This window comes from Callorhinus ursinus, unplaced genomic scaffold (assembly GCF_003265705.2).
Source record: "Callorhinus ursinus isolate GAN/ISIS: 27379988/994484 unplaced genomic scaffold, GSC_fseal_2.0 scaffold42, whole genome shotgun sequence".
In the NCBI taxonomy this organism is placed as follows: Eukaryota; Metazoa; Chordata; class Mammalia; order Carnivora; family Otariidae; genus Callorhinus; species Callorhinus ursinus.
In genome coordinates, this window is record NW_027397104.1 from 12,695,175 (window position 1) to 12,717,172 (window position 21,998).

The 21,998-nt window shown below is 39.7% G+C and overlaps 1 long non-coding RNA gene across 3 annotated transcripts in view; it reads right to left on the minus strand.

Moving 5' to 3' along the window:
- The window catches only part of LOC141370693 (uncharacterized), a 171,939-nt gene that overhangs the window by 22,821 nt on the left and 127,120 nt on the right, over positions 1 to 21,998 (minus strand). Inside the window, exons 1-4 of one of the 3 annotated variants that reach the window (XR_012374953.1) lie at positions 12,765 to 12,887; positions 9,672 to 9,794; positions 8,372 to 8,580; positions 7,229 to 7,391 (exon numbers count right to left, since the gene is read on the minus strand). This is a non-coding gene — a long non-coding RNA (uncharacterized lncRNA). Of the gene's footprint in view, positions 1 to 7,228; positions 7,392 to 8,371; positions 8,581 to 9,671; positions 9,795 to 11,338; positions 11,448 to 12,764; positions 12,888 to 21,998 lie in introns of those variants that run through there. The other 2 variants (XR_012374954.1, XR_012374955.1) reach the window with 2 other exon arrangements.

Genomic DNA, 21,998 nt, shown 5'->3' on the forward strand with positions numbered 1-21,998 from the left:
CTGCTGGGTTTGGAGATTCCACACGGGGTCGGGTGCCAGAGATAGAAAAGCTCGGTCACAGGCCGGGTGAGCAAGGAGTGCGGCCGGAGACCAGGGAGACGGGAGTGATTCACTGCTTTTCTCTGGGGGTGCACTGAGGAGCGGGGCCCGAGTTCTCAGCTCTTCCGAGTGGAGATTGGGAGGCCACTGTTTTCACCCTGGTCCTCCAAAGCTGTACCGAGAGCTTGCAGGGAACAAAAGCTCCTGAGAGCAAACCCGAGCAGCTTGCTTACCCCAGACCGACAAGGGCGGGGCAATTCCGCCTCCGGCAAAGACATTTGGGAACCACGGCAACAGGCCCTTCCCCCAGAAGATCAGGAGGAACAGCCAGCAAGCCAAGACCAAGTTTACCGATCAAGGAGAACGGAGAACTCCAGTGCTAGGGGAATACTGCACATAGAATTCATGGCTATTTTTACCATGATTCATTAGTTTTTCAAAGTTAATTTTTTTAACTGTTTTTTTAATTTTTCTTTTTCCCTTTTTCAACCAACATCTTATCAATCCCTTTTTTTAAAAAAAATCTTTTATTTTTCTTTTTAGAGTCATATTTTATCCCTTCATAGTAGTTACCCTTATTTTTGGCATATATATACATAAGTTGTTCTCTCTTTAAAATTTTGAGATATAGTTTCTTCTAACAGATCAAAATATACCCTAAATCACTAGTGTATGGCTTTGTTCTAGTCTCCTGCCTGATCACACTCTCTCCCTTTTTTTTCTTTTTTTTTTAAATCTTCTTTCTTTTTTCAAACAACTTCTTATCAATTCCTTTTATAAAATCTTTTATAATTTTCATCTTTACAGTCATCTTCCCTCCCTTCATTGTATCAACCCTTATTTTGTACATATATAAGTCTTTCTTCCTTTAAAATTTTAGGAGGCACTTTTTTCTAACAGATCAAAATGCGCCCAAAATCTAGTGTCTGGCACTGATCTATGCACTAGCATGATCATATTTGATCATATTCTGTTTTTTTTGTTTTGTTCTATTTTTGTTTTTATCTTTTTCTTTCTTTTTTTTTTCTTTCTTTTCTCTTTCTTTTTTCTTTCTTTCCTTTTCTTTTCCCCTGGTTTCAGGTCTTTTCTGATTTGTATAGAGTATATTTGCTGGGGACGTTGTTAACCTGTTAGCATTTTGTTCTCTCATTCATCTATTCTCCTCTGGACAAAATGACAAGAGGAAAAAAATCACCTCAGGAAAAAGAACAAGAGATAGTACCGTCAGCCAGGGACCTACTCAATAAGGACATTAGTACGATGTCAGACCTAGAGTTCAGAATCATGACTTTAAAGATACTAGCTGGGCTTGAAAAAAGCGTGGAAGTTATTAGAGACATCCTTTCTGGAGAAATAAAAGAACTAAAATCTAACCAAGTTGAAATCAAAAAGGCTATTAATGAGGTGCAATCAAAAATGGGGGCACTAACTACCAGAATAAATGAGGCAGAAGAGAGAATCAGCGATATAGAAGACCAAATGATGGAAAATAAAGAGGCTGAGAAAAAGAGAGAGAAACAACTACAGGATCACGAGGGCAGAATTCGAGAGATAAGCGATACCATAAGACAAAACAACATTAGAATAATTGGGATCCCAGAAGAAGAAGAAAGAGAGAGAGGGGCAGAAGGTATATTGGAGCAAATTATAGCAGAGAACTTCCCTAATGTGAGGAAGGAAACAGGCATCAAAATCCAGGAGACATAGAGAACCCCTCTCAAAATCAGTAAAAATAGGTCAACACCCTGACATCTAATAGTAAAACTTACAAGTCTCAGAGACAAAGAGAAAATCCTGAAAGCAGCTCGGGAGAAGAGATATGTAACCTACAATGGTAGAAATATTAGATTGGCAACAGACCTATCCACAGAGACCTGGCAGGCCAGAAAGGACTGGCATGATATCTTCAGAGCACTAAACGAGAAAAATATGCAGCCAAGAATATTATATCCAGCTAGGCTCTCACTGAAAATTGAAGGAGAGATAAAAAGCTTCCAGGACAAAAACTAAAGGAATTTGCAAACACGAAACCAGCCCTCCAAGAAATATTGAAAGGGGTCCTCTAAGCAAAGAGAGAGCCTAAAAGCAGCATAGATCAGAAAGGAACACAGACAACATACAGTTAACAGTCACTTTACAGGCAATACAATGGCACTAAATTCATATCTTTCAATAGTTACCCTGAATGTAAATGGGCTAAATGCCCCAATCAAAACACACAGGCTATCAGATTGGATTAAAAAACAAGACCCATCGATATGCTGTCTGCAAGAGACTCATTTTAGACCCAAAGACACCCCCATATTGAAAGTGAGGGGGTGGAAAAACATTTACCATGCTAATGGACACCAAAAGAAAGCTGGGGTGGCAATCCTTATATCAGACAAATTAGATTTTAAAACAAAGACTGTAATAAGAGATGAGGAAGGACACTATATCCTACTTAAAGGGTCTATCCAACAAGAAGATCTAACAATGGTAAATATCTATGCCCCTAACATGGGAGCAGCCAATTTTATAAGGCAATTAATAACAAAAGCAAAGAAACACATTGACAACAATACAATAATACTGGGGGACTTTAACACCCCCCTGACTGAAATGGACAGATCATCTAAGCAAAAGACCAACAAGGAAATAAAGACTTTAAATGACACACTGGACCAAATGGACTTCACAGACATATTCAGAACATTCCATCCCAAAGCAACGGAATACAAATTCTTCTCTAGTGCCCATGGAACATTCTCCAGAATTAATCACATCCTAGGTCACAAATCAGGTCTCAACCGGTACCAAGAGATTGGGATTATTCCCTGCATGTTTTCAGACCACAATGCTTTGAAACTAGAACTCAATCACAAGAGGAAAGTCGGAAAGAACTCAAATACATGGAGGCTAAAGATCATCCTACTAAAGAATGAATGGGTCAACCAGGGAATTAAAGAAGAATTAAAAAAATTCATGGAAACCAATGAAAATGAAAACACAAGTGTTCAAAATCTTTGGGATACAGCAAAGGCAGTCCTGAGAGGAAAGTATATAGCAATACAAGCCTTTCTCAAGAAACAAGAAAGGTCTCAAATACACAACCTAACCCTACACCTAAAGGAGCTAGAGAAAAAAACAGCAAATAAAGCCTAAACCCAGCAGGAGAAGAGAAATAATAAAGATCAGAGCAGAAATCAATGAAATAGAAACACAAAGAACAGTAGAATAGATCAACGAAACTAGAAGCTGGTTTTTTGAAAGAATTCACAAGATTGATAAACCCCTGGCCAGACTGATCAAAAAGAAAAGAGAAATGACCCAAATCAACAAAATCATGAATGAAAGAGGAGAGATCACAACCAACACCAAAGAAATACAAACAATTCTAAGAACATATTATGAGCAACTCTATGCCAGCCAATTAGATAACCTGGAAGAAATGGGTGCATTCCTAGAGATGTATCAACTACCAAAATTGAACCAGGAAGAAATAGAAAACCCGAACAGACCTATAACCACTAAAGAAATTGAAGCAGTCATCAAAAATCTCCCAACAAACAAAAGCCCAGGGCCAGATGGCTTCCCAGGGGAATTCTATCAGACATTTAAAGAAGAATTAATACCTATTCTCCTGAAACTGTTCCAAAAAATAGAAATGGAAGGAAAACTTCCAAACTCATTTTATGAGGCCACCATTACCTTGATCCCCAAACCAGACAAAGACCCCATCAAAAAGGAGATTTACAGACCAATGTCCTTGATGAACATGGATGCAAAAATTCTCACCAAAATACTAGCCAATAGGATCCAACAGTACATTCAAAGGATTATTCACCACGACCAAGTGGGATTTACCCCTGGGCTGCAAGGCTGGTTCAACATCCACAAATCAATCAACGTGATACAATACATTAACAAAAGAAAGAACAAGAATCATATGATCCTCTCAATAGATGCAGAAAGAGCATTTGACAAAGTACAGCATCCTTTCTTGATCAAAACTCTTCAGATTATAGGGATAGAGGGTACATACCTCAATATCATAAAAGCCATCTATGAAAAACCTACAGCGAATATCATTCTCAATGGGGAAAAGCTGAGAGCTTTTCCCCTAAGGTCAGGAACGCGGCAGGGATGTCCACTATCACCACTGCTATTCAACGTAGTATTAGAAGTCCTAGCCACAGCAATCAGACGACAAAAAGAAATCAAAGGCATCCAAATTGGCAAAGAGGAAGTCAAACTCTCACTCTTTGCAGATGATATGATACTGTATGTAGAAAACCCAAAAGACTCCACCCCAAAACTGCTAGAACTCATACAGGAATTCAGTAAAGTAGGAGGCTATAAAATCAATGCACAGAAATCAGTGGCATTCCTATACACCAACAACAAGACAGAAGAGAGACAAATCAAGGAGTCGATCCCATTTACAATTGCACCCAAAACCATAAGATACCGAGGAATAAATTTAACCAAAGAGGCAAAGGATCTGTACTCAGAAAACTATAAAATACTCATGAAAGAAATTGAAGAAGACACAAAGAAATGGAAAAACGTTCCATGCTCATGGATTGGGAGAATCAACATTGTGAAGATGTCAATGCTACCTAGAGCAATCTACACATTCAATGCAATCCCCATCAAAATACCATCCACTTTTTTCAAAGAAATGGAACAAATAATCCTAAAATTTGTATGGAACCAGAAGAGACCCCAAATAGCCAGAGGAATGTTGAAAAAGAAAAGCAAAGCTGGCGGCATCACAATTCCGGACTTCCAGCTCTATTACAAAGCTGTCATCATCAAGACAGTATGGTACTGGCACAAAAACAGACACATAGATCAATGGAACAGAATCGAGAGCCCAGAAATGGACCCTCAACTCTATGGTCAGTTAGTCTGTGACAAAGCAGGAAAGAATGTCTAATGGAAAAAAGACAGGCTCTTCAACAAATGGTGTTGGGAAAATTGGACAGCCACATGCAGAGAAATGAAACTGGACCATTTCCTTACACCACACACAAAAATAGACTCAAATGGATGAAAGACCTAAATGTGAGACAGGAGTCCATCAAAATCCTTGAGAACACAAGCAGCAACCTCTTAGACCTCAGCCGCAGCAACTTCTTCCTAGAAACATCGCCAAAGGCAAGGGAAGCAAGGGCAAAAATGAACTAGTGGGACTTCATCAAGATAAAAAGCTTTTGCATAGCAAAAGAAACAGTCCACAAAACCAAAAGACAACTGACAGAATGGGAGAAGATATTTGCAAATGACATTATCAGATAAAGGGCTTGTATCCAAAATCTATACAGAACTTATCAAACTCAACACCCAAAGAACAAATAATCCAATCAAGAAATGGGCAGAAGATGTGAACAGACATTTTTCCAAAGAAGACATCCAAATGGCCAACAGACACATGAAAAAGTGCTCAGCATCGCTCGGCATCAGGGGAATTCAAATCAAAACCTCAATGAGATACCACCTCACACCAGTCAGAATGGCTAAAATTAACAAGTCAGGAAACAACAGATGTTGGCGGGGATGCGGAGAAAGGGGAACCCTCCTACACTGTTGGTGGGAATGCAAGCTGGTGCAGCCACTCTGGAAAACAGTATGGAGGTTCCTCAAACAGTTGAAAATAGAGCTACCCTACGATCCAGCAATTGCACTACTGGGTATTTACCCCAAAGATACAAATGTAGGGATCCGAAGGTGTATGTGCACCCCGATGTTTATAGCAGCAATGCCCACAATAGCCAAACTGTGGAAAGAGCCAAGATGTCCATTGACAGATGAATGGATAAAGAAGATGTGGTGTATATACACAATGGAATATTATGCAGCCATCAAAAGGAATGAGATCTTGCCATTTGCAATGACGTGGATGGAACTGGAGGGTGTTATGCTGAGTGAAATAAGTCAATCAGAGGAAGACGTGTATCATATGACCTCACTGATATGAGGAATTCTTAATCTCAGGAAACAAACTGAGCGTTGCTGGAGTGGTGGGGGTGGGAGGGATGGGGTGGCTGGGTGATAGACATTGGGGAGGGTATGTGCTACGGTGAGCGCTGTGAATTGTGCAAGACTGTTGAATCACAGATCTGTACTTCTGAAACAAATAATGCAACATATGTGAAGAGAAAAGAAAAAGAAGAAGATAGCAGGAGGGGAAGACTGAAGGGGAGTAAGTCGGAGGGGGAGACGAACCATGAGAGACGATGGACTCTGAAAAAGAAACTGAGGGTTCTAGAGGGGAGGGTGGTGGGGGGATGGGTTAGCCTGGTGATGGGTATTAAAGAGGGCACGTTCTGCGTGGAGCACTGGGTGTTATGCACAAACAATGAATCATGGAACACTACATCAAGAACTAATGATGTAATGTATGGTGATTAACATAACAATAAAAAATTTAAAAAAACAAACTAAATCCTGCAAAAATAAAAATAAAATAAAAAATAAAAAACACATACTCTTCAAATATCTTCTGCAGCTGTGATTAAAATGTTAAAGATCTTCATTTTAGGAGGATGGCTGGGATTCTTTTCCCCTAAGTGCTTTACTTTTCATTTGCCCGGTCATGAGCTCAAAGATGCTCCATATCCAGCAAATGGGCCTTCACAAAACATGGGACAATTAGAAACAAATCCCATATTTTGACAAATGGAGATTTATTTTCTCATCACAACAGATTTTTTTTTAAAAGTTATAGTCTCCGCATGGCAAAACCAGACATCACCCATAAGCTCACACGTCTTAAGACTTCAATATTGCCAACTGAGCAACTTCCATGCCCCATTAAATGTGCAGACTCGAAAATCCTGGATTTACCCTTGTTTTATTTAATAAGGGTTGATTAGCTTTGCAATTAAGCCATATAGTTCGTTGGCTTTGCTCTGAAAGAGTACCCATCTACTTACTGCCACTTAAAAAGTCTTAATTTCAGTATAATAGCCTTTTCGAGTAGTTTCAATTGGAAAGAACAGACAATATCTCACAGCACCATTTAACACAAACTCAGCCCACAAGTACACCGAGGAACAAGCAACCCTCTCAGTCTGCAGTTAATGAATCAAAGTTTAAGACGACAAATTGGCTCGCTGAGGCAAAATAGTTAATTAACTTTTAGTCAGAAATATTCATCCTGCTCTCCTGGCATAAACAAGTCTCATAAACTCTGTTTACTTACTCAAGTGTTTTTCTACTCTTCCACATCCCTAGGCATCATTCAGAGCTCTTAATATATCATGTCAAAATAGCTCCATAATTTTAATCCAATTTTTTATGTTTTCAGCCTCAAAACAAATATCTCCTCATCATTGATTTAAGTTCTATAAACACTGGAGAATAAACTGTAAAAAAGAAAAAGAAAAGAAAGGAAAGAAAAACCTCCAACATTAAACTCTGTAGCCTCCCTCACTTTGGTTGCTAATTGAATCAGACTTTGTGTTTCTTAAAGTAAACACATTAATTCCAAATGTTCTGTTGGCTCAGGCTGCTTCGTCCGTCAGGCGAGGCCTCGGACTGATGTTGTTGCAGTAGCTGGTGTGTGCAATTAGCAAAGAGGTTTAATGGCAACCACTCCAGACCCTCTTGCCTCTGGTACTTTACAGATGCAACATTTCCTTAAAACAACATTTTAAATATTAGCTAATAAGAGAACTATGTCAACAGCTTTGATGGATTTATACCTGAACAGCCATGCCATTATATACTCCCTACCCACTCTTCCCAAGTCCCCTTTTGCTAATTTTTTCCCCAATTATTATGTTTCTTCTGGAGAAAACATGCATCCTTTCACTAAGAACGGCATCTATTTGTTACCTTCTGTCACTGGCCCGTGTTTTCTAAAGGAAGCCTGTCTGCTACATGAATGCTTGCATTTAGCAGCTACTGACGGGGACGTTGCTTGCATTTTGTTCTTTGCAGTTTTGCACAAAGTTTACCTTTCCTTCTAGCTCTGTGCCAGGCTCCTTCGACCTCAAGCCATCATCATTTTATGAGATGATTTTTCCAAAAGAAAATTACAGGTTCATGAATTAAGTAAGTGTTGGACAAGAAACGGTGCTTATTTTTGGAAGTGACTCATTTGTGTGTGGATGAAAAGTCAGGTTAATGCCTTTTGACTCACATTTAGGGACAGATGGAGTGTACCAGAGAAGGCAAACCTAAACTGAAAAAGAAATTGTTTCCCAAAAGTTTATTTGCAAATTGATATATGTCCCTAAGTGAGTTAAACATAATTTATGCAAGTATTTAACTTACGTAAGTTAAACCTATTTTCCCGTGAAACCAACTCTAACCAAGATTGATATTGTATAGTTCCACAAACCTGTATTGAACTCCTACGAAGCATCAGGTGAAGTTCTAAGAGCCAGGTTTATTACGAAGAGGAAGATAGAGTGCTGTCCTCAAGAATTTACAAGGTAACCAGACAGAATTTATTTTTATGGGGATTCCATTCAAAGCTTTTCTTTGGAAGTCTGAACACGTATCATCCTTCGCTCTGCTGGTGGACTCCTCATAGCCTCCACCTGCCACCTGGAACAGAGACTCTCCTATATATAATTCCAGGGCAGGATGATAAATGCATAGGGTGTTAGTGAAGCAAAAAGGGTAGTCATCCAAGATGGGGAAGGGTGATGGGAGTACAAATGAATAGGAAGGTTTTTCCTAAAGGAAATGATAGCTCAGTTGAGTTATGAAGGATGGAGAGAATTTACTAAACCAGCGGTCCTCAGAAAGTGGGGGCTTTGGACCAGCAGCATCAACATGCCCCTGGAACTTGTTAGAAATATAAATTATTGGGCCCTACCCCAAAGTGACTGGCTCAGCATCTCTAAGGATGGGAGTTAGCAATCTGAATTTTAACAATGAAGCAAGTTTTCAGGCAGTAGAGCAGGAGGAAGCGCTGATGATTTTTCAGGGAGTGAATTATGTGAGCGAACCCTGAGAATAGTTGTAGTAGCTCTCTGGGCTGCTTTGAGCATTGGTTGTTAGCAGCTCACCGCTGCACTCTTCTAAGAATGGTTCCAGCCTAAGGGAGGTGACTTGTGACTTACCTGGGAAGGCCCGGGAGACTATGCCCTTTCCAAAAGGGGCCAACAGCCAATGACAGACTGGTATGGCGATATAAAAGGCCAGTGCCCTTACCTCAAAACAGAAGAACTCTGTGGTATAATTTGTGCTCCAGAGCTCTCTATAGGATCAGCTGCATTCACATCTTTGTCTGGCACATTTCTTGGTCCTACCCTGCTCCCCTCACTCTGTCTCAGGTTTCTCCTGAGAGCACTCCTTCAGTAAATCACTGGCACAGGATCCACATATCAGGCTGTTTCTAGGACACCCAACCCAGGACAGTGGCACCCAGTCTAAGAATGGATGGGGAATTGCAGGAGGTCTGCATTGATGGAGCATAAGGTGTACATCAGCGAGTGATGAGAGAGGGAGCTGGAGGGCTGGGAGGAGCAGGCCTATGAGGTTCTTTGGGCAACAATCCATAAAAGCACCACAATAGACACACACACACAGATTGAACTTCAATACACATAAAGTATTGACATGGGTGAGGGGGAAGAGAAATCACTCAGAATACCACTTTGGATTGCAATGGAAGTATCTTCCCTACTTACAGTAAATAACCATTTTCATCCCACCTCTCATCCAGGCACAAGATATAAGGAGACTCCTAGATCCAAGCCACAGAGGTCGGGTGCTGTGTGATCACTTGTAGAAAGGGAGATTCTTGGAGATCTCTAAGGGAAAGAAAGACGAGCGAAGTGAAGAACTGGGGGTAACCCTCTAAGTGAGGGGAAATTGTAAGGAAATAGACAGTGGACGAGGAGAAATGCTAAAGACCAGAGCAATGAGACTCAACAAGGGCCGGTCATGGCTTCAGTTTTTCCTTCTCTGTCTTCTTTGGCCTCTTCTTTCCTTGCCTCAGGGGGCTCCTTAGTACAAACTACTTGGGCCACATTTTGAGTCCAGGGGAGTTCAATGGTCATACCCATTCTTTTCTTCAAAGAGCTACTGCTTTTCTTTCCACCCTGTCAATGATTGCTTCGAACCAAAATCTCTTTCCGATTTGCTCCAGCGCAGTACAGGAATCCAGCCAACACTCCAAGCTTCTCCCCTCCTCCTGTCACTCAAGTAAGCACACATAACCTCTAGAGCATAGCCTAAGGATATGCTTAGGATATATGTTTTTTCCTGGTACCGCAACAGAAAAATAGATCATGGAGATGCACTAGATTGTTCTTCAGACATTTTGTTTGTGTGCCTTCCCAGCACCCATTGCCTCTTCTTCTCACAACAATCCTCAGTTTCTTTTGTGGGTCCTCCCTGCCTCCGTTCACAATTCCTTTCACTGGAAAGGGGTTCGCTCACTAGTCTTACCAAAGAAGGGGTCCCTTTTCCATTGAACTCTACCCTGAAAACACAAATGGAACTTCCATAGCTACCAACTAAGCTGCCACAAACAGAGGATTTCCAGAGACCACAGAAGGACTCAGAATAATGGTAGGACTGGAGGTGGAGTAAAACATTGCTTGATCCCGAAATTTAGCAGTGTCTGAGACCAAGTCTACTCTGGACTTTGTCGTATTGTGAATGACCAACTACACTTTTTTTGCTTTAAACGATGTTGAAAGTTTTTCTATCCTTTTCAACAGAAAGTCCTAATGGATATAAGATGCCTTTTATTTTTCAGAAAGTAAAAATGACTGAATCTAATCTTTCTCCAGGCGTCACTCTTTTGCTGAAGAAGCCTTTAAATGTGCTCACCTTTTTCTTTCATTTATTCACAGAATCCCAAAAACACATTCCAAGGAAAATTAGTTTGGACTGCTGTGCCATGTAAAACGTAAAAGGAAAAAGATGCTTTGTGGTCACATAAATGTGGAAATTATTTCCTCTCACAAAGTTCGATTGGTTTCTTTACTGCAGGACTTCTCAGAGTCTTTAACATATGATGTATGGGCTAAATCTCCAGGAGTCACCTTATGCCTGATTCCCCCAGTATGTTTGGTTGTGGAAATCTTATTTTCATTGAGTAATTATAGGACAAGATTACATGAAATACACCCCAGAAAGTGGGGATCCAGCTAGAATTTCAGACTCCATTCTAAACTGCTTTGCATTCAGGGGACTTCGTTTCTCCCACCTGGGCCTTTTGATCATTCCATCTGGTGCATCCCAGGAGGGCTCCACATGAGAACGAGTTTGGAGAACAAGGTGGGAGAAGAAGAATTATCAATTATGTGCACTTGCCACTATCCAACATGAAACAAGGTGTCCTCACCTTTGGACAGATTGTAGGTCTTCAACGTAATGTGGTCATTTCATCTTTGTTGCTTCATGTTGTATCTATTTATGGAACTTAAGATGAGTATATAAAAATACACAAAAACTTCTGAAGCCCATTAACTTATTACAAAAAAAAGAAGAAACAAACAACCTTTACCCAGAATATGAAAACTACTATACCAGTTAATTATCTAGAATACATCTGAGCAGAACAGATTTTAGAAAGTCACTTATGAGGTTTTGGCTATACTTCCTGAAATGTTTTCGATGAGATTTTAATGTTTTCAAAGTCTGACAGGTGCTCCTGAGAATTAAATGCTGTTGTCAGCAAGCTACAGTTAACTCTTTTCAATAAATAGGTAATTTGTTTCTTTAGAATAAACAGTTGAAAAACATAATAAAATAAAATTTAAAAGAGAAGAAAAAAATGGTTGAAAGCATTCACTGACATTTGAGTAAAAGGAAAAACTGGGTAATTGGGAGGAGGGGTTCAAATCTTGTGTACCATCTAATCTCAAGCCCTCTGAAGGTAAGAGAGGGACTGGACCCAGGAAGGCAGACCGCTTGGGCATCTCTAGGGAAAGGAATCAAATTGCAAATGAGTCTTTTTTGAGCACCTAACTTAGTGAAAAGAGGTCACAGGATAAAAATCTGATTCCTCTGTGTGGCCTTTTGCATTTGCTTTACAGAAACATCATCTTGAGCCTCTCTCTGAACCTCACACTTCCATGCATTAAGGAATGTGCTTATCGTGGATAACATGAAATTCAGACATTTTCTTCCAAGAGCTTCTTGGTCAAGACAATGTCTTCTCTAACGATCCTCTGAGGCAGCCAGCAGTTTGCCAGAGATGGTTCTATTTTTCTCCAGCCTTTGGTACTATCAGCTGTGTGTCTGTCCCCTCCAAAGCTTGGACACACAAACACACACAATCAGATTCTGGTCAGGAAAACAGAAACCACTGTGACATTTCAAAATATGAGGGTTTTAGTACAGGAAATTAGTTATAACAGGCGATGGACCCCTGACAGATGGAAAAGGGAGCTCTGAAGTAGCCCAGAACAGATGCAGTTAGCACCCTAGGGCTGGGGTGAGAGCCCCTGTGAGCTTGTCCTGGGGCACAATGCTGGTAGCCTAGTCATGACAAATTCCCCTAAGGACAATGTGATTGACTTTGGGCAGGTTACATAAACTCACTGACATTAATGTCCTTTTCTTGGATAATTACATCTACTTTGGAAAGTAGGATCAAGTACACAAACGGATCATCTGAATAAAGGCCTAGCACCGATCCCATCCCATGACAGATGCACAGTAAATATTAGTCAACTCCCTTCTTTTCCTCCCTTATTCCTCATCCTTCCTCATGGAATGACACACTTTGTATCTAGTTACTGGAATTTTAGGCATCAGTAAAATACCTGTGAGATCATCAGCAGGAAAATGTTTCTTTTTAGCTGTAGAGGTTTTTCTAGCCCAGCAAGTCACATTCTCAAGAGTTCCAAGGAAGAGATACACAAACTGTTCACAAGGATGAATTCACTGTAAGGATACATGGGGAATAGAAAGGGAGGTCTTAGGAGAACAATTTCTTGCTCAACAATGTGTGGCAGACTTCTTCAGACACGGGGAAAACCTGCCTAACTTTGCTGGGGACAAGAAATTTTGCTTGAGTGACCTGCCTTTTCTTTGCTTAAATGGCATTTGTATGTCTTCAAAATTGTGAATTTGAGTGGATCCTTTTGCCCTACCAGGTATAAAGCATTGCTACCAAGCAGAGTTCACACCAGGTCATCTCAAAGATTATTGGCTTCTTAAACCCAGCCCACAAGTGCTTGATTCCAGCTCAGGTATCTCCCCCGATGCAAAGGTAGCAAGGTTCAGACTGGTCTGGGAAAGGCCCTTTCCTTCACCCATCACCTCAAAGCAAGAGGCTAGGTAGGTATTTTCTCACTAACTAGACCTCAGTGACTCCTTCTTTCTATCCTGATATAAGAAAACATTTTCTGCTCCTCCCTTTTAATGACCCAGAACTATTTGCCATTGAACAAGGGCTTCATGAAGCATCTGAGCAAGTGTGTACCAAGAGTCCGGCAAGGTAAATGATTTCTAGAATAGAAGACACTTCATCACAGGGATCTCAGAAGTGGGCAAGAGAGGGGAGGGGAAAACAAATGCCTAGACTTCTACATGGAACAATTAATAATTGTGAATGTGATGTTATTAACAGACGTAGGCAAAACAGTGATAGGACTTGCTTGTGATAAATTAGTTATAGAAAAGTTGAAGTTTGTGAAGCGTCTAAATAGATGTTTCAGCATGATAATAGAGAGAATAGCTTTAAATCAGAGAATGAATGAGGGCAATTTGTTTTGTTTTATTTTTAGCGTAATGATTCCTAAACTTTTTGGTATCGTGGATCATTTTGCGCATCTAATGACAGCTATATGCAGTAGGGAAAAAAAGAGAAATGTTCCCAAGTATACACCGCTAAAATCAAGTACACACTTTCAGAAGACTTTCAGAACTGCCAGGTCAAGTTCTACCATCCCATTCCACCTAGTGGAATTCCACAGAGACGTCAGAGCACTGAATGCGTGCTGCTTTACCACTTAGTATTTCCTCCTCTTGAACTTCATCTTCCTCACCCCAAACAAGCTACAGTTCTGTGTGTGTCAAATACAACAGTCCCCCCTTACCTGCCATTTCAGCTACCCTCCGTCAACCACGGCCCAGAAACAGATGATCCCCCTTCTGACATATCATCAGTAGTAGCTCAAAGCTACCTCACAGGGGCGTCTGGGTGACTCAATCATTACGCATCTGCCTTCCGCTCAGGTCATGATCCCAGGGTCCTGGGATCGAGCCCCGCATCGGGCTCCCTGCTCTTTGGGAAGCCTGCTTCTCCCTCTGCCCCTCCCCACCACTTGTGCACTCTCTCTCTTTCTCAACGTGTGTCAAATAGATAAATAAAATCTTTAAAAAATGAAAGAGCTACTTCACAATGCCTATATCACTCATCTCACCTCATCTCATCCCCTAGGCATTTTATTACTCACATCATTACAAGACGAAAGGGGAGTACAGTACAAGATATTTTGAGAGAAAGAGAACACATTCACAAAACTTTTATTACAGTATATTGTTATAATTGTTTCGTTTTATTAATAGTTATTGTCGTTAAGCTCTCACTGTGTCTAATTTGTAAGTTAAACTTTATCACCAGTATGCATGTATAGAAAAAACACAGTATATATATGGTTCAGTACTATCCACAGTCTCAGGCATCCACTGGGGATCTTGGAACATATCCACTGTGGATAAGGGGGAACTACTGTAGTTTTTTGCCTACCAATGCTTTTGAGAGATAATGAAAAACAAAGCAGGGCAATTCAATGATAAGAGTTTCTAACCACTGCCAGCAAGAAAACGACCCAAGATGTTCATTTTTTCAATTACCGTAATGCTCATTTTCTTGTTGGATGCGCGAGTGCTCCTGAGCAAACCTTGGGGCTAATTGTATCTATCCCAGCATATACAGCGTGCCCCAAGCCCAAAGGCAGCAGCTAGCAATTATATTTCACTGATTAATGTGCAATCATAAATTTACAGGCTTGACGGTCCAAAGAGGCTCCCTGCTATGTGAGATAATGAATAGGAAATTTTCAGAATAATTAGCCAAGTCAGACCTCGCAAGTCTACCTGGGAGCTGAAAGTCATGAAAGAAACAAAAAATGCCCATCCTTCAACAGAATTAGAGATTGAAAAATGGGGTGTGGAGAAGACACAGCATAGTCAAAATATTCCTTCTACCAATTTGGCTTCATTTAGCTCACTGGCCATAGTCTCTGTGTTGGACACCGTGCTACACCTCTCAGAAGCCCCTTCGGGGTACCAGGACTCATTCCTATTACTCCAGTCACATGAAGTACTGCTATCTTCCCAGTCAACCCTCTCCCCAAGTGAGGCTCTCTGTCCTGGGAGGGAAGGAGGCAGCCCACATTAATGACTGGTCAATACCAGATTAAAAAGGCCCCTCTTGGAACAAGAAGGAATTGGAAGAGCCAACCCATCTTGAAAACTCCCTAAGGGGTGGACTGAAGCCTTGGTTGAGACTGCAATGCAGACCAGCTTCTCCATCTGCCCATCCTTGGTTCTTTCCCTGAGGAAACTTAACCTTCCTCTACACTAATTGCTATGTGAACCTGCGTCCCAGAGAATCCAACAGGCAGCAGTGTCAAATCACACATTGGTGTCAGGATTGCTACTAAGAAACGTCCTTGACACAAGGTAAAGTCAGTCTAACAAATATTTTTGATGTGCCCACTGTGTGCCAGGCAAGTCTGAAACTATACCAAAATAAGTTTTTCCTTGAGATTTTCCCTTGAGAATTTTTTAAATTACTGTTTGCTTATTTGTTTTGTTTGGTCTTATGAATCAAAAATACAGACACTAAATTTAAGGTGATTCTTTGAGTAAAATTATCTTCTTTGGCATTCTCCCACAGTCTAAAGTAAAAAAGTAACACAGACTTTTCAAAAATGCCCCCAAAGGGGGCACCTGGCTGGCTCAGTCAGTGGAGTATGTGACTCTTGATCCAAGGCCCACGTTGGGCATAGAGATTATTTTTAAGAAGTAAAAATAAATAAAAATTTTAAATGCCCCCAAAAGAAACTGTTTATGATAAAAATCAATAACATTTCTATGTTCCATCTGAAGTACGTAGTTAGCACAGACCTTAACTGTACATTCATACAGATCAGGGGAGGCATAAAAGGATTTTATAGGCCACCTATGAAGGTGATATTTGATATAAACATCGTTATATTCTGTCAATACAATAAAGGACACCACGATCTCTCTTATCTATAAAGACCAAGAGTGGTGAACTGCATTTCATTTATGGTAAAGGATAGGCCACTTTTTAAGTGTTATATAAATATAGTTCCAAATTATACAGATGCATTCCACCTTAAGCAAATCTGATATATGAAAACCCAGATTACTCTAGATGGCAGTGGTTTAAAGAACAATATGCTACAGGGCTTTTGAAATATTTCGTTAAAAATATGTCACCAATTTTAAAACATATTTTATTTAACTTTTTATCAGCATAACTTAGAGATCTCTGTTTTCATACTAGAGATTTCCTTTTTGGACCCTATCTTCTGTACACATTATAAATTGTGTTACTGCTTTCATTTTTTTACCTGTGGTATTGTGATCTATCATAAGAAGTAGATATATTTGGTCTTCATCCCCTTTTCTGGCACAGGGCTCCTAAAACTCTGGGAATTTTCTCTTCTTTTTTAAAAGGTTTATTTATTTTAGAGAGAGAGAGAACACACACACACACACACACACACACACACACACACACACACACGTGAGCAGGGAGGAGGGGCAGAGGGAGAAGGAGAGAGAGAAACCTCAAACAGACTCCTCACTGAGCCAGAGCCCAAGTTGGGGCTCGATTCCTCAACCCTGAGATCATGATCTGAGCCAAAAATCAAGAGTAAGATGCTTAACTGACTGAGCCCCTGAGGTGTCCCCCAAAAAGCTAGGAATTTTTGAAGTGATGAGAGCAATAAAGGGTTTTGCTATGTCATCACATAGCACATCCAAAATGACTTTTGGACCCCAACTAAGGTTGGGGGGCTGGCTGTCAGGAGGAGCAATCATGTGATTAGAGGGTTGAAACTTTTAGTCCCACCTCCTGACCAACGGAGAAGGAGTGGGAGGTTTAATCAACCACCAGTGGCCAATGAATTAATCAGTCATGTCTATATAATGAAGTTTCATAAAAAACCCAAAAGAATAGGCGTTGGAGAGCTCCCAGGTTGGTGAACACATGGAAATTTGGGGAGAATGGTGTGCTTGAAGAGGGTGTGGAAGCTCTGAGACCTTCCCACATACGTTGCCCTGTGCATCTCTCCCATCTGGCTGTTCCTGTATTACATTCTTTTGTAATGAACTGGTACTCTAGTAAATAAAATGTTTCTCTGAGTTCTGTGAGCTGCTCTAGCAAATTAATTAAACCCAAGGAGGAGGTCATGGGAACCTCTGATTTATAGCCAATTGGTCAGAAATACAGGTAACAACCTGGACTTGCACCTGATCTCTGAACGGGGGTGGGTAGCATCTTGTACCACTAAGCCCTCAATCTTTGGACCCTGATTCTATCGCTGGGTAGTGTAGGAATTGATTTGGATTCTCCAACACCCTGCTGGTATCCAAGAATTGTTTGGGGGAGCCCTCCCCCCACACACACAGAAATTGGGTTCAAGAACTCAGAAGCTTAACCTATACAGATTATTCACACTCCTGCCCCTTAGCAGCAGTGTAACTTTACAAGGGCCATTTATCCATCCAAAGCCTCAATTTCCTCTTCTGCAAAATGGAGTTGGAAATAGCTAGCGGAGAACTATGGAGATCTAATAAGAAATAGATGAGAAAATGCCTCAGAGTTCTCAATGGTTATTGTTGGATGTCAATAATGTAAGAGGTTCGATAACATTTTACACACAGAGATTTAAAAAGGAAGATATCCAAACAACGGGATGATTGAGGACACATCCAAATCCCTCATAACTTACATAGCTCTATACATTTTAACACAAAAAGAATATTTTTAAAAATAAACCTTTTAGGAGTTTGCTTCTCCTTCTGCCCCTCACCCTGCTCATGCTCTCTCTCTCTCTCTGTCTGTCTCAAATAAATAAATAAAATCTTTAAAATAAACAAAATAAAATAAAATAAAATAAACCTTTTAATTCTGTATTTATAAATAATGCCCTGATACAGAACAACTCACTATTCCTGTTGAAAATGGCCTAAAATAAAGGAAACTGCTTTCAGATTAAGAATATCTACGTGAGTCTGCTCTACCCAAATATATAATGCTCCTTTAACATTTTGGTGCTGGAAAAAAAAAAAAAAAAAGGCCTCATGAGAAAAGGCAACAGCTTTGCTAAGTACCCAAGTATTTTGTAATATAAGGATCTAGCAAGTGTAATAGGCCTTAAATAATCTTTCTAAAAGAAACTCTGTACTGTGTTTAGTAAATAATTTTGACTACTGGGATCATTTGCTTTAACGCTGAATTTGCTGAAAAGCCTCGGGCACAATTTTAACAGTGTCCCAAAGCACTATAATCAGGCAACTAGTGCTTAATGATATAGAAGAAGGGTACAGTTCTAACCTACATAAAATTGAGAGAAACGTAGTGCTTAAGCTGTTAAAGAGCAAGGAAGCATGCATTTTCTGCTGTCAGCATTCCAAGTTTTCCGTTGTTTTTTAACATATAGCAACAAAAATATATTTAATCTAAAGGTAATCAGTCAACATTTAGAAGCAAAGTTGTACAAATGGGGAGAGGCCTTGATTTTCATGATCATTGAAAAGTCTAGCTGAGAGCCTCGCACATTTATGCATTTGGTGAGCTTCCTTCTACTTCTTTCTAGTCATGTTTCATGCACAACACTAGGATTAACTAAGTTTTATAGTTTTATAGTTCTATGGTTTTAGTACTTTTCCAGTTTAGGACTTTTCTCCTTTATGGAGGCTGGGATTTCTGTAAAATTTGGGAACTTTGGGAACTGGTTTCTTGATTCAAATTTTACTGCTACAAGACCTCTGTTGTGACATTTTGAAATATTCAACCAAACACAGTGCCATGCACCTGGTGAGGCACTAGGAACATAGAAAGGACGCTGTGTATGAGCAAGAGGCATACAACCCGTTATACAACTAACTCATACAAAATTAAGGTTATTCTTTTGTAAGGCTGATGTGAAATGACCTTTCATGGATGAATTATTCTTCTGAAAAACACATCAAACAGAAGCAGTAATTCATATAGAGATTGTACAAAACAAAAGAACTACTTTCTTTATGAGATGAACTGATTTGGAAGTAGAATTCAGGTTAGTTCTGGCTTAAAATCCGCCCAAGGGAGGGTGGGAGCATGGGTCAGCCTGGTGATGGGTATTAAAGAGGGCACATTCTGCGTGGAGCACTGGGTGTTATGAACAAACAATGAATCATGGAACACTACATCAAAAAGTAATAATGTTATGTATGGTGATTAACATAACAATAAAAAATGAAAAAAAACATAATAAAATAAAATTTAAAAAAAGAAGAAGGTAGTAGGAAGGGAAAAATGAAGGGGGGGAAATGGGAGAGGGGATGAACCATGAGAGACTATGGACTCTGAGAAACAAACTGAGGGTTCTAGAGGGGAGGGGGGTGGGGGGATGGGTTAGTCTGGTGATGGGTATTAAAGAGGGCACATTCTGCGTGGAGCTCTGGGTGTTATGCGCAAACAATGAATCATGGAACACTACATCAAAAACTCATGATGTAATGTATGGTGATTAACAATAAAAAAATTTAAAAAAAAATCTACCCAAGGGATAGATGGTTAAATACTAACAAGACTGAAATATGGCCACAAATGGACTTGATATTAAATCACAATGACAAATATTGTTAGTTATATGCTTAAAATAATCATTCAATTTATCAACATAAGTATCAAGAAACAAAACAGATTTTTTAAGCACATTTGAGAACGTGGGCACCCAAATCAAAGCCAAGAGCATAGAGTGAATCTAAGCTTTCATCTACTATCTATAAGCCTCAACAATTTATAAGCCTCATTCCCTCACCTAGGAGTTTGACATAGGAATACTTGTCCTTTATTCAAAATACAGATCATATGTTATAAGATTGATTTTTTAAGGTAGAATAATGGTATTGAGGTTAAAAGATTTCTGAACTTTAAAGACACAAATATTTATGGGTAAAAATACATGCTTTAAATGGGTTTGCTTTAAAATACTATAGGAAAGTGGTGTCTAGGTGGCTCAGTCGGTTAAGCATCTGCCTTCGGCTCAGGTCATGATCCCAGTGTCCTGGGATCAAACCCTGCATTGGGATCCCTGCTAGGTGGGGAGCCTGCTCCCCCTGCTTGTGCCTGCTCACTCTCTCTCTCTCTGTCAAATAAATAAATAAATAAATAAATAAATAAATAAATAAAATCTTTAAAAAATAAAAAAATAAAATAAAATATTATAGGAAAGTCGAGAAATGGATGGGGCAGGACTGGCTATGAGTTGCTGATTATTGATGTTGGGTACAGGAAGTTCACTCTACTATTTTCTTTTTTTTTTCCACCTTTTAAAATTTTTTATTGTTATGTTAATCACCATATATTACATCATTGGTTTTTGATGTAGTGTTCCATGATTCATTGTTTGTGCATAACACCCAACACTCTACTATTTTCTATATTTTATCTGGGTTCCAAATTCTTTAAAAAATGAAACAATAAAAAAAATAACACCATAGATATGGGAGCATTTTGTGAATTATTAAATGCCATTCAAATGTGGGCAAGCAAACTGGCTGCTATTAGGGGTATCTTCCAAGAAGACCACATGTATTTACTTTAAAATAGTACAAGGCTCACAGACACACAAGTCATTTTTAGGAATATACCCACCCTCAAGTCCCCTGAGCTAAACTTCAGATGGTATTGACTGTGCTTGATGAAGAGAAGGAATGGTTTTTTTTAAAGAAGGAATTTGGAAAATCAAATCAAGACATGAAGCGTCTGGACCTATTTTGAGGCAAAAAGTAGAAAAGAGATTCCTGAATTAAAGAACGTGCACTGAGAAACAGAGAATGTCTGCTCGAGAACAAACATGGTGCTGCCTTCTCTAAATGCAAAACCCTCACTTTGCTCTGCAAGCAGAGGGCTCAGGCGCTCATTATCCAACTGGGAACTAGGACATTCATGGAAATATGAATTTCATCAATTCCATGGCTATCTGCTTCTTGAACATCATTCTAATGCCAATCCTTAATTTTCTAGGGAGTGTTTTTTCTCATTCATTAGGTTTTTTGAACTAAGTTAGAATTGAAAGACTGCTTTGTTTTCTAAGAAGATGTAAGAACGAGCGGATATATTCCAGTGTGAAAACCAGTGTATCGATCACACCATCCCTTGAGAGTCAGACCCCTTTCAAAAAAAAAAAAAAGTGTAATACAGCTTTATGTGATATCAGGATCAGGGTTCAAACTCAAGATTAAAAGTCAAATTGTCCTTCAGATGACTGTCTCTGGGGGCCGATTGCCTAAATTCGCAGTGCATCATCTGAAATCCAAGAACTTCAGGGGAGGAAATATGTCAAGAATGCTCCAAAACCATACATAAAAAATTTGTAAATATGAGCATTTTTCTGGGGAGGGAATCTGTTTCTGTCATTCGGCCCTCAAGATGAACTAAGGCAAAGGTAGTAAGAACCACTACCTTTGGCTAAACAAGAGTGAGAATTTCAGGCCAGTCAAAGCTCCTGTAGAATCGTATTTATTTTTTAATATGCCTTGCATCTTGTAAAGGACAAATTGGTAAACAATTGGCAGAAGCCACTCCTCCCTTATGTTAAGTACTTTTTTAAACGTTGCCTTGGATCTTTAATTTCAAGTGATGATGACAAAGTGTGCATTAAACAGAATCAGCCAGTAATAGCTCTTCAGCCAGTGTATATAATCTGGGCTCTAACTCATGACATTGCTCCACTCAGCTCTTACTTGTGGGCACACACACACACACACACACACACACACACACACACACACACACACAC